This window comes from Bombina bombina, chromosome 2 (genome assembly GCF_027579735.1).
Source record: "Bombina bombina isolate aBomBom1 chromosome 2, aBomBom1.pri, whole genome shotgun sequence".
NCBI classification, from domain to species: Eukaryota; Metazoa; Chordata; class Amphibia; order Anura; family Bombinatoridae; genus Bombina; species Bombina bombina.
The window spans coordinates 500,815,876-500,832,434 of NC_069500.1; positions in this window are offsets into that span (position 1 = coordinate 500,815,876).

The window sequence follows — 16,559 nt, forward strand, 5'->3', positions numbered from 1 at the left end:
TAGATGCAAAGGATTGTTCTATTAATTGTTCTTCAGTTAAGTATCCTTCAGGTATTAGCCCAATTATATTATTCTGGAATCCAAAAGTGTAATAACTTGATTCCAGTGCATATCCTATGGTAGTTCCCTTGGATAAGGTTATATCCTGTGGGGTCATGTTATGTACAATAACATGTATTGAAATAGTTCCAATATTTACCATAGGAGTATAGGTCATTGTTATACCCAGATTTTGTATTTTATGGGAGAGGCAAATTAGTGTTTCAGACGTTTTTAATTTCTGACCTTTTTTTACCTGTAAGGGTAAAATAAATTTATCAGCCCCAGCAGGAATTATAATATCATTAGACACCTGCATATTTACAGCATATGGCAATTGCTGGTTTGATTTCAGGGCTGCACTTTCACCCTGAAATACTTCAGGGTCCCCCTTTAACCTGCTCCAGAGGCAAGAGTTAATCAAATCTATTTGTATGGCATATCTATGTAAGAGATCATTGCCAACGTGTATTTGATTATGGGGAGTATTTAGAACTAAAAACAGGTGCTTCACTGACTTATTGCCTACAGAGATAGATAATAAGCACTTAGCTGTGATGTTATAGCTTTTAAAGCTGTCATCCAGGCTGTGGACACAGTGGTCTTGGGGAGAAAGAGATTTAATCACTTTAGGTTCAGCTATCTGTGCTAATAAGCCTTCGCTTATATAGCTAGCTTCCTATTTTAAGTTCAATTTAGCATACTTGGTTTAACCAAGGTCATGCACTTGTATAGGGATAAATAGATCCTCTTTAACTCTCTCAATCCCTGCAAGGTATTGAGCGTGGCTTTCCCCCTTAGGGATTCTATGATCCCCCTTGTGGAGACATATGGTTAATACATTGTCGTCTAAAGAAATATTTGCGATATTTCCAGGCGAAATTTTAAAAGTATTACCATCAGAGCCACTTAAAGGAGTCTGATCGGGGGGCGGAGCCTGGATGAGCATGGTGGCAGACATGTAAAGTGTGAGCTCCTGCTGTAGTTTCAAGAGAAAGTGGGATTATAATTCTCAAAAGCTTGCAGGTTTGTTATAGGACATTAAATACACTTTACAATAGCAGACAGCAACCAAAAATGTGATCAGAAAACTGCAGATAAAGGAATTCAAGGTGGAAAAAGATTTTACAAGCTGCAGGGAAACAAGAAAAAGGAGCTACTCAGAAATGGAGACAGAAAAATCATCTCAGCATCAACAATAACCTGATACATCTCCACTAGAAGTCTGGTAAGCCTATAAACAATATACATGCTTAAAGATGATGAGAATATAACAGTTATAAAACTTTATATAGCCATGTGGGAATAAACAAAGATGGCCACCAGACAGGACTCCTAGCTAGCTGCTGAATATCACACAATGCCTAACAATCTATTTTAAACAGTGCAAAGGGAAATCAATACACAAATAAACCAGGGAGGTTTTAGCACTACATATAGTGATACTTAAGACTGAGGGAAATAAATATTAAGATAAAGCAAGTGTGGAGAAGTCAGTTCATAATCTTAACACAGCAGAGAAATGAAACAGTGACAGTTTGCACTTCTCCCTCATAACTTTTCCCAAGCTACAATATAAGCTAAAGGCAACAGAGATTACAACTGGTCTATGTATAAACTTTTTTAAATAAAGGAGGAAAAAAAAAAAAAGCTGCAGCATTTAAATTTTAATGAAGATACAGTTTGAGATAACAGCTGCATTTGCCCTCATTAACTAAAAACTTTTAAGGCTGCTTTCTGCATTGTTTGAACTCTGATGACTCTGCATTAACATACAAAAGCAAAGGCAGCACAGTTTCTCTAGCACTAGCAATCTTTATTGCAACATGGCAACTAAAAGACAAAATAAATTATCAACACCATGTAAATCTGCTGCAGCAAATCTTTTCTTCAAATCATCTAAAAGTGATAAAATAAAGGAAATGGAACCTAACACACAAGATGAGGAGTTAGAACATGAATTGGAACCTCAGCAACATGATGGTGACATTCCTGCTACTAAAGGGGACTTAAGGCACCTAGTCTCCAAAAAAGATATCAATGCAAACTTTAATAAGATGTGGGAAAAAATGGATTCATTTCAAAATACAATAATAAGCAGTCTTGCAGAAATTAAACAAGATATATTGGAGCTTGGAACAAGAGTGGAAACAATAGAAGAAAAGGATGAACCCATAGAAGAAGACATCACTAACATTACACATCAACTGACAGATCAACAACAGGATATAGAAGATATTCTTGAAAAGATGGAAGACTTAGAAAATAGAAGCAGGAGGTGCAACATACGCCTAAAGGGTGTTCCAGAATCAATAACTGCAACAGAACTAAATGAGTATTTAAAACATCTATTTCAAGCCATCACAGGGACATCTGAAGACGGAAAATTTCAAATGGAAAGAGCTCATAGAGCTCTTAGAGCAAAACCAAAGGAGGGGGAACCTCCAAGAGATATAATATCTAAATTATCCCGCTTTCAAGAAAAGGAGGAGATAATGGCGGCAGCTAGGAAGAATCCGACTTAAATTCAAAGGATCTGTAATACAATTCTACCAAGACTTATGTCTCAGAACTTTACAGAAACGCTCAGCACTACGTCCCCTAACACAATTGCTACAGAAGAATCAAATAGCGTATCGATGGGGATTCCCCTTCGCACTTCATATATTCCAGGATGGTAAAACAACCACAGTGAAAGTCAAAGAGGATATCTCAGAGGCCTGCCAACTTCTCAAATTAGAATGTCCAGAAATGCGGGAAAGTCAGCCAGACACCAGAAGAAGACCACGCGGACAACAACAAAGCATCTCTCAAACAGAGAAGTGGTCTAAAGTTCCAAAGAAGAAACAAAGAACCTGAATCATGGAGTAGACAGTGACCGAGGCTGGGATTTTTTTTTTCTTTGCCTTCTTTTGGTGCATCCTTAGAAGAGCGCTACTCCCTGATCTCTTGGACTATACCCTACATGTGTCCCTCATAATATTGGCAGAGGATACAGGATACAGATGAGTATATAAATGTCAATCTACAAAACTAACTTTGCTTGGAATATATTGATGGACATAAAGATGTAAAATTTATGTTCTATATAGTCATTGGTTACTTGTGATGGAGGATAAGCAGATTAAGTCCAACATTCACATAAGATCTGGGCAATATCTTTGCCGTATGCCACTACAACCCGCTCCTTAGACCATATATATAATTCCCACTTTCAATAAATTTAAGTTGTTAGTAACTCTATATATTAAGAAACTACTATTCCGACATTATGGTTAGAACTATGCAAATATGCTACAGGGAAAAACAATGTTATAAGATTCAAATGTTTATTGTTGTTTGCTTTTTGTTTATTTCAATTTATTTTATGTACCGTCGAGCAGGTGAGACGAAAGTTTCTCCATCAGGAAAAGTTATACAGGAGAGCAGAGGATTTCATAACATTGCAAGTGGAGATATTGGTCAGCTACAGGTAGAGAAGGGGAGGGGAACTGACTCATGACTCCCAAGATAAGAATAATCTCACATAATGTAAGGGGGTTAAATACGTATAATAAAAGAAAAACAGCAATTACACAGTATCACAACCTAAATGCTAATATTATATTCTTGCAAGAAACCCATTTTACAAATAATCAAATACCCAAATATTGGAGTAGATATTTCACGCAACAATACCACTCCACGACTGACAAAAAAAAGAGAGGAGTGTCAATACTTATACATGATGCACTTAACTTTATCAAAGAAGAAGTGCTGACAGATAAAGAGGGCAGGAATCTTATAGTGAGAGGACGTATGCTAGACACCACGCTTACACTTTGCAATATATACGCACCCAATGAACAACAGCACAACTTTTTTCACTACTTGTCACACCTACTGACACAATGGTCACAATCAAAAATCATATTAGCCGGAGACTTTAATATTAATCTGAAAACACACAAAGTAGATACGCCCCACAAACTCACTAATAAACAAACCAGACATAATTCCATCTCTAAAAATATTAAGAATATCTTAGAATCTCATAATGTGATAGATACCTGGGTAACGTTATATGGGCAGACGAATGACCATTCTTACTACTCCCCAGCACACAAAATTTATACCAAATTAGATTATATATTTATTAGTCAGATTCTACTCCCCAGTTTACACAGCTCCACAATTCATGCATGTGTCTGGTCAGACCATTCTATTATCCAGATACAATTAGAGGGACTGGTCAATGTGGACAGACAAAGGTCATGGACTTATGATCCAAATTTATTGAAAAAACCTGAATTATATGACAAAATTATGCATAACTTGACAGAATACTGGAAGATAAACACAACCCCAGAAACCACCCCAACAATCACGTGGGCTGCTCACAAACCATTCATAAGAGGTTTATTCATAAAGGAAAAAGCTCTATACACAAAAAAAGTTAAGGCTCACATAGAGATACTCCAACAGGAAATAGAAACGCTTGAAATCCAACATAGAAGCACACTAACCTCAGATATTTTCAATAAACTTACACATAAGCGACAAACACTAGCTAAGATTTTAAATGAGAACTCCCTCAGAGCTATGCATAAGTTGAAGGCACATTACTTTATATATGCTAATAAGCCAGATAGATTTCTAGCTCACAAACTAAGGGAAAGGATGAAAAATCTAACTATACAACAACTACAAAAAGAAGACGGGACGCTAATATATCACCCTCAAGACATAACGGACTGCTTTGCACAATATTATGAATCTCTTTATGACGGGAAAAAAGTTCAACATACTACTCAGACGAAAACGCTTAGACACCATTTTCTGCAAAAGGCTAAACTCCCGAAACTTAATGCTACAGACATGGAAGCCTTAAACACAGAAATAACAATAAACGAAATCGCCCTAGCAATAAAAGATCTTAAAATAGGCAAGGCGGCGGGTCCTGACGGGTTCTCAGGTGAATATTATAAAGTATTTAAAAAATGTCTGGTCCCCCACTTGCACAAATTCTGCAATGACATCATGCAGGGTACCTGTATCCCACAGGACATATTGCAGGCCAAAATAGTGGTTATACCCAAACCAGGAAGGAATCCCAAAAATACCAAAACTATAGGCCGATCTCATTGATTAACCAAGATTTAAAAATTTTTACAAAAATTTTAGCAAATAGACTCAAATTATATCTACCCTCATTGATACATCCCGACCAGGTAGGATTCATAAAAGAAAGGGAAGCCCCAGATAATGTGAGACGAACGGTGTCTCTGGTGGAGTACTTGGTGGGGACAAAAACGCCTTCTCTGCTCCTATCTTTGGACGCAGAGAAGGCATTTGATAGGGTCGACTGGGAATATATGTTTGAGACACTAACATTCATGGGTTTCAAAGGACAATTCATGACGGCTATTAAAAACCTGTATTCAGACCCAACAGCAACTATCAGAGCAACGGGCCATCAGTCTAGGCCAATTAAAATATTAAATGGGACACGTCAGGGCTGCCCGCTATCTCCTCTATTATTTGCACTAAGCATAGAACCTTTAGCGGCCTACATCAGGGGAGCAAAAGACATTACCGGAGTAAAAATTAACAAAGAAGAATATAAACTCACCTTATTTGCGGATGACATTTTGCTTACATTGACGAAACCTTTAAGATCACTCCCTCATCTATATCAAGTCATTGATGAATTTTCAAAAATCTCAGGCTTCAAAATAAATTCAGATAAGTGTGAGGCTATACCACTGACACTACCACTACATACTCGTAAGTTGATAGAAGCGAATTTTGAATTTAAGTGGGCTAAAAAATATATCAAATACTTGGGAGTTAACATAACAAACACACTAGATGGACTCTATAAGGCAAACTATACTGATATCTTTAAGACCGTAAGAAGGGATTTGGGTAGATGGAGGAGGGGGTGTTTCTCCTGGTATGGCAGATTATCGATTATAAAGGTGAATATTCTACCGAGAATATTATATCTCTTCAGAGCATTACCAATCAAAGTACCGTAAAGAGAGCTAGCAGATCTCCAGATGGACCTAATTAGGTTCCTACGAGGACCCAAAACAGCTAGAATAGCCTCCCAACTATTAAAACAACACAAACAGCTGGGGGGAGTGGGGGTGCCCAATTTGTTAGACTACTATCAGGCAGCTAGGTTGTCACAAATTACGCTGATAAGCAAAAACTGTTGAGAAATAACTTGGACTAGACTAGAGGCAGACTTAGCTGGGGTGAATGATCCAGCCACGATTGTTTGGAACACCTCAAACACTACAAACAAAACACTATACAAACTCAAGGTGACAGAGGAGTCCAAGCATATGTGGAAATACCTCACATCTTCTCTAGGCCTCATACCCAAGGGTACTAAGATAATACCACTGGGTGCTATACTTCCTGCAGAATTTCAAACACTAATATGTAAGTGGGAAAATAAGGGCCTCTACAGAGTTGCAGACTTTTTAGATAAAGGTAAAATGCTCACATACACCCAACTGAAAGATAAACTTCAGCCGGACACCTTACATTGGTTCCTATATCTTCAGATATCCACCACAATATACAAATACAGACAAAACAAACCATTAAACCCATACACTACAACAGAACACATTATTGCAACCCCAGGTAGAAATAAAAAACTAATATCACAACTGTACTTGGCAATATAAGATGCAAAAAAAGGCTCCAAATTGCCGCTTCATGAGAATTGGGAAAGAGACTTAGGTGAAACATATGATGATGACAGATGGACACAAATACTTTCTAGGATTAGCAAGGGGCTGATATGCGCAGACCTTATCAAAAATTCTATTAAAACATCTTACAGGTGGTATCTTACACCCATAAGAACTGCACATTATACATTGCAGAAAAGTAGACTCTGTTACAGAGGCTGTGCAGAAATTGGAAATTATATGCATATGTGGTGGGAATGTGGGGAGATTAAACAAATTTGGAACAAACTTTCTAAATTGATAAGTATCCTATTAGATAAATCTATGACGCTAACGGTGGCGCAGGCCCTCTTGCATGTTTCAGATGAATCCTTAAACTTAGCTACCAATATATTCATAAATATACTTTGTACAACCACGAGGATATGTATAGCCAAACACTGGAGAACAGGTTCACCAACGTGGTCAGAAGTGATTAACAGGTTAGATAATATATATGCTATGTCAGAATCTGCCTCTTGGTTGCAGGATACAACAACACATTTCCAAAAGATTTGGGTCCACTGGATCATGAACAGAGATAGAAGTGAGATTAGGGAAATTTAAGTCTTTCAAGAGTTATAACACGATAGGGGATCTCTCCTAAACTTATTACCACTAAGTCTTTTATGGGGAACTTATATACATCTTAGATACAATTTGATGGTTCTCTCTCTGCTCGACGGGAAAGGTTATACAGTTATGAGTTTATTGTTTTACAGTTTCAGAAGTTTATGTTTAATGTTTATAATTATTAAAATAAAAGGAAAACACATTAGAAAAGGGAGGGGAAGGAAGACTATAGATAATTTTGTTCCTACTTCAGGAAAACAAAACAGGACCTCATATATTTCCTATGCCTGAAGGCAACTTCAGTAGGTGGGAGCTTTTCCTAGGACTCTGGACTTTCAGAGATTTCAGTAATGATGGAGATACATTGGGAAAGCCGGATGGATATACTAATTGCTGAGAGAAGTTGTTTCATCCTCCAACTCATTTTCATGTTGTTTGAGACAGATATATGGAATTATAAAACTTTATCGAACATGATAAGAGGTCCTGAGACTGTAACAATGAATATAAATATGTTTATCTGAACTAGGGGCATGATGTATTAGATATGTCTCTTGTCTTCCTTTTTGACAATAAAGATTATTTCAACTAAAGGAGTCTGATCATCTCTCTGTAGGATAGTGATTTCAGGTACAGAGTTATTCCTGAAATGGTCCTCCACAGCATCTGGTTTCTCTTCCACCACATGACAGCTATGTCGGGGGCGAGATATACCAGATTTCTCATAATTTATGGCCTTTTTGCTTGTGACCAAATTACTTTATTTATGCAATCAATTATGGTGCTTAATCGCTTCAGGAGATCACTACCAATAATTAAACGATCAGTTGGCAGATCCACTATAATGACAGGGTGTCTTATGACCCTGTTCCCCAGTTTAAATTTTAACTATGCCATACCGTGGACTTTTAGAGAGTCGCCCCAAGACCTATTAGTGAACCATTAAATTATTTTATTTTAAGTTTGTGGGGTGTTAGCTTATTTAGCTGTGTGTAGTACCTGTGGGATAAACTAGTTGCCTGAGACCCAGTATCAATTAATCCCATGATAGGGTTGGATACTGAATCCTGCAGCTCAGCTAATACATAATATCTCCCTGCAGTTTCTTCCATTTCACACATAAAATTGGCATTATCATACATCTGTGGGCTTCGCCACGTGTTACCTGAATCCGCCGTGTTACCTGATGCAATGATGCAATGATGTATTCCCTCTATAATAGGGTTGACTGGGTTCTTATGTACTGCATCTGTGGAAATAAGGTCATGAGAACACTGCAAAGGAAGAGATTGGTTAAAGCTTTCAGGCCAAGGTTGCTTGTCATCACAGCTAAATCATCCGTTTCCGGTCTGTGGGGAGAGAACATGATTAGTATCATTATTGACATTTATCATTACATTTTGTATATCTCTCCCCTCCCTTTCAGGTGATACTGCAGTATTTATGACTGTGCCTGTGGTCCACTGCTGACCACTGGCTGTACCCCTAAAAAAGTATTGTTCGGTTGCTGAGCCATAAAAAGTTGACTCATATTAGCGAATTGTTCACTCAACCAATTTAACTGGGTATGAAGCTGATCTACTTGATCGTACACGTTACCTCTACTCCTGGACCTATCTCTTGATGCACCATAATAATGATTTCTGGACCATTGGGTCCCCTCAGAATCAGGGCCGCTATTTCTATCCTGGCGTGGTTGCCCCTGGGATTCAATTTGTTCAGCATTAGTATTTTGGGGAGCATTATTTACTTGGGGTGTTTGGTTACCCTGAGAATATCTTCGCTATGTATTGTATCTACCCTTGCGGGGATATCAATTATTTTTGGGGTATTCTCTTTGGGAGTAATTGTTTACCTGAGTATGCCCCCCATTTTGGATATAGTCTCTCTGCGCCTCAGCCCGTGTTGGGGAAGGGGTAGAGTTAAACCTCTGTGGAGATGGCCTGTTTCCTCTGGCCACCTCCACATAGGTTTTCTTTTTAGACTCCAAATTGAGGGGGCTAGGTGACACCCTAGTTTCTGCCACAATTTTGGGTTTTGATTCCTTTTAACCCCCTGTTCACCGGACTGCTGAATAGAGTATAACTTTGTACTCTCTTTGATCAGCCATTCCAATGAGCAGTTCTCATCAAAATCTCTAGCTAAATTAATTTTGATGGGTGTGGGCAGTGCTTCAAAAAATAAATTCACAAATTCTGAGCATTCAAATATGGGATTATCATCAGCCATACTGTACACATTTTTCAGTATGGAAAGGAACTCTATGGGACTTTGATTTGCACTACATTTTAAACCATATACAGCTATTTTCGCTGCAGTTTTAGTGCGATGTTGCCCGAATTCCTTTCTGCACTGTCGTTTTGTTTCAGTCCAGGAATGAATATTCATATCCTTTAGTGAAGCAAAGAATTATATCATATTCATTATAGCTAAAGCATTTTCAAAGGTCTCTAAGTGATCAATTACAGAGTTTGTTCCCTTGTTGGAGAATCTAGGTACTGCATTCCTTTAGGAAAGTAATTATTTTATGGGAGTCATATACCTTATTAGACTTATTTTGGGATTCTCTAGGAGCCTTATTTTTGGGTTTGGAGTGTTCCCTATTTTCACTATGGGGAGACCCCCTACGTACATTAGTATTACGTGGGCTATTTGGGTAGTTAGCTCCGCCCCCTGACTCTCTATTAGAGTTTCCCTCCCCCTCATCAGCTGAGTTACAGCAGCTCCCTAAATTTACATCATGAGGTGACTGTCTATTTGGGAAATCTATTTCTGACCCAACAGGGGTCATTTGTCTACACTCTTCCATATATTTCTGCATTTCGTCCCTGATGCATTCTCTAAGGGAGTTAGAATTATCTGCATTATTCTCACTGTTAATATAGGGGTTTTCATTATGGAGATATGACCTTTTTAAATCACTTAATTCTCTTTGGCTTTGTGCAAGCTGTTTATTTAACTCTTCTATCTTTGCTAGTAAATCTAAGTTATGCTTATTTAAGGTGGTTAGGTCTTTGGCAAACTCATTAATTTTATTTTCTGCTATTTTTAAATTCTCTTTGCATCTGCGTGAGGAGCAAATACTACTTTCTAGCTCCTGTATTTGCAATTCTTTCTCTATGAGATATAGCGACATTTCGTCAATAATGCATATCACAAGGGGCCAAGATTTTAGTATTAGTTTGTCTCACTTTTTGAGAACCTTGCATTGATTAATCATTAATAATTCTTGGAATAATTCACTTTTTTCATTCCACCTACCATCATCAATGGCAATATTTTTAGCCTTAATTTTAAGCATATTCATGTACTCATTGAATTCAACCGCAATATTAAACCTCTCTTTAATGTGGCCTATAATGTCCCTCTTAAGGACCTGACCTCGAGTAAGGGTATTGTTAGGGCAAAACCTTCAATGTTATGTACAGAATTAAATTTTTCACTCCTAGTAATAGACATTATTATATTGGCTTAGTATTTAGTTAAATAAAAAAGCTAATACAATTTTTACTAATAAAAAGAGAGAGAAAAAATAAATTATATTTAAAAAAAAACTAATATTAATTTTGAAATATGAAAAATTAATATTTTTATTAATTTTGAAATATGAAAAATTAATATTTTTATAAATTTTTGAAATATGAAAAATTAATATTTGTATGAATTTTGAAATATGAAAAACTAATATTTTTATTATTTTTTTTCAAAAATTAATTTTTAATAATATTTCAAGATATTAATACTAATCTTGAATATGAAAATCAATATTTCAATTTTCAAAAAAATTATATTTTCAAAATATTAATTTCGAAATACGATTTTTTTTCTCTTTTTTTATAATAATTTCTATTTACTACAAATATATTATATCAATATGATAAATATTAATAATATCTCATGCAAAGTGCCTCCAAATAATATGTCAGTATATGGCCGGGTTATAACACAATATATTTAATAATTATTCTTTAAAAATAAACCCTCAATCAATATGCATATACTAGACCATAAAATTAATACATATTCCTGAATTCTTTATTATTAGTTAATATCTATAAACGCATTGAAATATATCTGTAGGAACAAGAATATGAATCAATACTATACACGTTTGAATTATTAAAATATGCTATACTCTTTACAAAGCTCATAAAAGTTTACCTTTAAAACTAGCCTTATTCACAATAGCCTTCCTAATCAGAGTTGCATTTAAAATATCACAATGAGACTTAAGATAGCAGCTACTAACATTCAGCAATACAGTTTTAACAGTGCTTAGTTACACAATAGGACAATATATATACTCTAATTGAAACACCAGAAGCTATATATATATATATAAATATATATATATATATATATATATTCTATACTTTGCACAGATAAATTACCTAGCATACAAAGACAAACTTAACACTATACAGGACTATGAAACACCAAGTTTAAAAATACTATTTATTCCTTTAAGTCTGCTACATACAGTAACAATTAAATGTTTTGCATATAAAAAGGCAAGCTTAAAACTACACAGGACTATGAATATAAGCTAAAATACAAACTGCTCTCTTAAATCTATTACCTTTGTATAATTTATACCCAGATAAAACAAATCGATATCCAATATTTCTCAACAGGTTCAATCTCACCTCAGAATACCAAAATTGGGGTATTGTCGCATATGGAGAATAAAAGTAGCTGTTTGCTTATAATAACTGCAGCAGTTATTCGTCCAGGGTTTCAGCAAAAAAACAGTTTACCAGCCAAAGTTAGCAAGAGTTAGCCAGCAGCCTCCAGCAGCCTTCTTTTTTTTCTCTTTCTATGCTTTGGGTTAAATCATCTGCTATCACCCCGCCCCTTTTTTGTTTAGTAACCACCATTGGTAAGATTGGAAATGCCCAACGGAAGCTTGTCTCGGATTGGCCCATTGAAACTGAATATGGATTGGTTCATCTGGGAAGTAACTTTTAACAGTCAAGTTGTTTTTTTTTTTGTAATACCGGATTTTGGCCATCCGGGGCAACATGACAAACAAACAGATTCATTTAACCATTTCTAACATTTTTTAACAATGTAATACATTTTTATAAAGTGATCATTTATCAGACCATTACTTTTGCATCAATCACTTACAACCTAAATTCCATACAGGGTAGCATCATGTTAATTTCTTGATTATTTTAATATGAAACAACAAATTATTTTTAATATCAAATTACATTAAAGTAATTTATACTGCTAACTATTCCAAAATTAATAGCATTTAAAATACTGATATATATATTTATACAAATACAGCATGTTTTATATTCAGTACTGCACTGTATCCCAACATGAATATAATATATTCCATATTTCTAATAAATCCTGAATGCATGAATCTTGTCGATGGTCCATATTCATAGGACATCTTGTTATTATATGTCTGAAAAATATAGAGATACAGAGGTTATTATACCATACAGATTAATATTTTATATCTGTATAGCTCTCTTTGGGAGGATGAAATACACAGGATATCATTTAAAATATCAATTAGATATGTACTTCTTAGACACCTGAAATGAAAGAGATAATTGTTAGAATGCTCCTTTTAAATCCTAAAACATTCTATGCTTCATATATATATATATATATATATATATATATATATATATATATATATATATATATATATGTGTGTAAAAACATTTTGAAATATTAGCTCTCAGGTCTCCATGCTTAATATGTGTCTGAATATACTGTACGTATGTGTACCCCCCCCCACACACACACACATATATACATATATATTCATACAAGATACAGCAGATAATACATTGTTATATATTTTTTTATTTTATAATCATGTAGGCTGTATTAAAAATTTAATTTAAAATAGCTTAACTGTAACATGTGTATATAGCTCACAGGGGGTTATTTAACAGGTAGTTGTTAAAAGCCACAATTCCTTGAATATGTTTGTATCCTCAAACAATATTACAGACGGATCGGCTCCTCACCTTGGCAGGAAACCCATATATGGGCATGCACCTCTGAGGCTCCATCATGCTAATTTCCATTTCCTTGAAATTGTGAGCATCTCATTAGGCTTTAAATTAACAGTTTTAGACATTTACGTCTCTATTCACTGTATGGGGAAAAGGAAGTTTTGAAGTGACTTTTATGATTCATCCTGTGTAATTAAAAACAGTGGGTCTAAATTTCACACGGTGCCATTTGAAGTTTTTAGAAATTAAATGAATTATTTGATGTACACAGCCACATCACCATTAAATAATAATAAGTATACCTGTGTATATAATCTAATAATATTTATATATATATATATATATATATATATATATTTATAATATATAGCAAAAGAGAGGGGAGAGAGAGAGAGAGAGAGAGAGAGAGAGAGAGAGAAAGAGAGAGAGAGAGAGAGCAAAAGAGAGGTGGGAGGGAGTGATCAAAAGAGAGGGTGGAGAGAGTGAGCAAAAGAGAGAGGGGAGAGAGAGCAAAAGAAAGAGTGTAAATACACATATACACATATAAATAAAACATTAATATATATGTACACATGTATAAACACACACACACACACACACACACACACATATATATATATATATATATATATATATATATATATATATATATCCTCCGTGTGTGTCTGCACTCCCAATGCTGTGTAGTCATCAACCAGGGTGCAAAGTCAAACAAGTATACAGTCTATATCCAATAAAGGACTGCACTCACTGGATTTAGTTTCAGAAACCTTCAAATCTTTATTGTGGTAACGTTTCGGGGTTCGCAGACCCCTTCCTCAGACCAGACAACAGTGCAAGTGAACAAAGTGTGCAATATATAGCACTAGCCCCACCCATCACAAACATCAAAATTGCGCCAAAAATCCATCACCATGGTAACACACAAACAAGGCCCCATGACCATACCACCAGAAAACACAATCAAAATACAAAATAAAACAAACTGCATATGCAAGTATTTTGCATAACCTCATAGTTGAACACTAATATGTACAATCATCAGTAGTAGTAGATATTCAGTAGTTACAATAGAATCAACTATCCAGTTACAGGACTCAATCTTAAGGAAATATACACATAAGCCATATCATATAAACATTGCAACATAGATTAGGCATTTAAACTTCTAGCATTTGAACTAGATGAAAAATAAACAAATAATAAAAAGTCAATCAGATATATATAGATATATATGAGGTCTGTTACTGCTAATTCAATGTCCCTCATATTTATCCCACGGCTTGCTATGACCAATCCTATGTAAAAGTATGTGAGCTATAAGTACTAATCTGACATTCTGGCAGATACAAATATACAAAAATACAAAATTGTCAAGCCCCCTGGGCGCGCAGAGCAATGTGTTGTGTCCCATGCGAGTTGAATATAACAAAAAGGCCCGTAGTTCCCAGTGTCAGGGTTGTATGCAGGATGTCTTAGCCGGTGTATTATACCCTAGTGTTGGGAGCTAAGATAGATGTAAACATGGGTGCGTGTATTTACCTATGTAGCAAGTCTGTGTACCGAGTCTGTAGTGCATCAGTGAAACAGGCGCGGCTCAACCCGGTATAGCGTGAGTGAGCTTGGAGCACGACCGCATGGCTAATTAGCATAGCCTGTCAGTCAGTCAATGGGCGTAGCTAGGTCACGGAGTGACAGCGGAGCCTGTGATTAGAGTTATGCCGGGCTGCTACTATACCTATCTCAACTGAGCTTCTTTGTGAGCCCCAAGAAAATCAAAGCTCACATACTTTTACATAGGATTGGTCATAGCAAGCCTTGGGATAAATATGAGGGACATTGAATTAGCAGTAACAGACCTCATATATATCTATATATATCTGATTGACTTTTTATTATTTGTTTATTTTTCATCTAGTTCAAATGCTAGAAGTTTAAATGCCTAATCTATGTTGCAATGTTTATATGATATGGCTTATGTGTATATTTCCTTAAGATTGAGTCCTGTAACTGGATACAGGGAGGTGGATATGTTTTTAAACAGTGCAACTGATGGATAGATTCCTCTTCTTGCATGATGTTTACTTTGATTATTTGATTAGTGTGTTTTCCATCATTGCTTGTCTAAATATACTTTAAGCTACTTAAACTGGATCAGTAACTAATTACAGTGATTCTATTGTAACTACTGAATATCTACTACTACTGATGATTGTACATATTAGTGTTCAACTATGAGGTTATGCAAAATACTTGCATATGCAGTTTGTTTTATTTTGTATTTTGATTGTGTTTTCTGGTGGTATGGTCATGGGGCCTTGTTTGTGTGTTACCATGGTGATGGATTTTTGGCGCAATTTTGATGTTTGTGATGGGTGGGGCTAGTGCTATATATTGCACACTTTGTTCACTTGCACTGTTGTCTGGTCTGAGGAAGGGGTCTGCGAACCCCGAAACGTTACCACAATAAAGATTTGAAGGTTTCTGAAACTAAATCCAGTGAGTGCAGTCCTTTATTGGATATAGACTATATATATATATATATATATACATATTTAGCAATGTTTATGTATGTGTCTCAATGTTAAAGCCTTTTGCCTGCCTTTTTTTTCTAACACCCAATATCTCATATGTTTGAGCCCTTATATATAAAATAATTGTTATTAAACAGTTAATATGAGTGTAACTGTACTTTGTAATGTATTTTTGAATTGATTTGTGCAATGTTTTTGGTTTGGAAAACAGTTAACAATCTCTGATATCGTATTAAGAATTGAAGCATGAACGGCAATTGTGATAGTGCAATTGCAATTTTGTTCAACTTGTAATATCAGCGCAATGAAAAAGGCTTGCAAAAAAATAATATCTCTTGCGCAAAACGATTTACGTCTAACTTGTAATCTATCCCTAAGTAAGTAATATGCTCAGATATTACATTTTTTTCTAAAACAGCTGCCATATAGTGCTCTGGACACATGCACACTTCAAATTTTCATTAAAGGGACAGTCTACACCAGAATTGTTATTGTTTTAAAAGCTAGATAATCCCTTGTTTACCCATTCCCTAGTTTTGCATAACCAACCCAGTTATATTTATATATTTTTTACCTCTGTGATTATCTTGTATCTAAGCCTCTGCAGACTGCCCCTTTATTTGTTCTTTTGACAGACTTGCAGTTTAGCCAATCAGTGATGTCTCCCAGGTAACTTCACGTGCACGAGCACAGTGTTA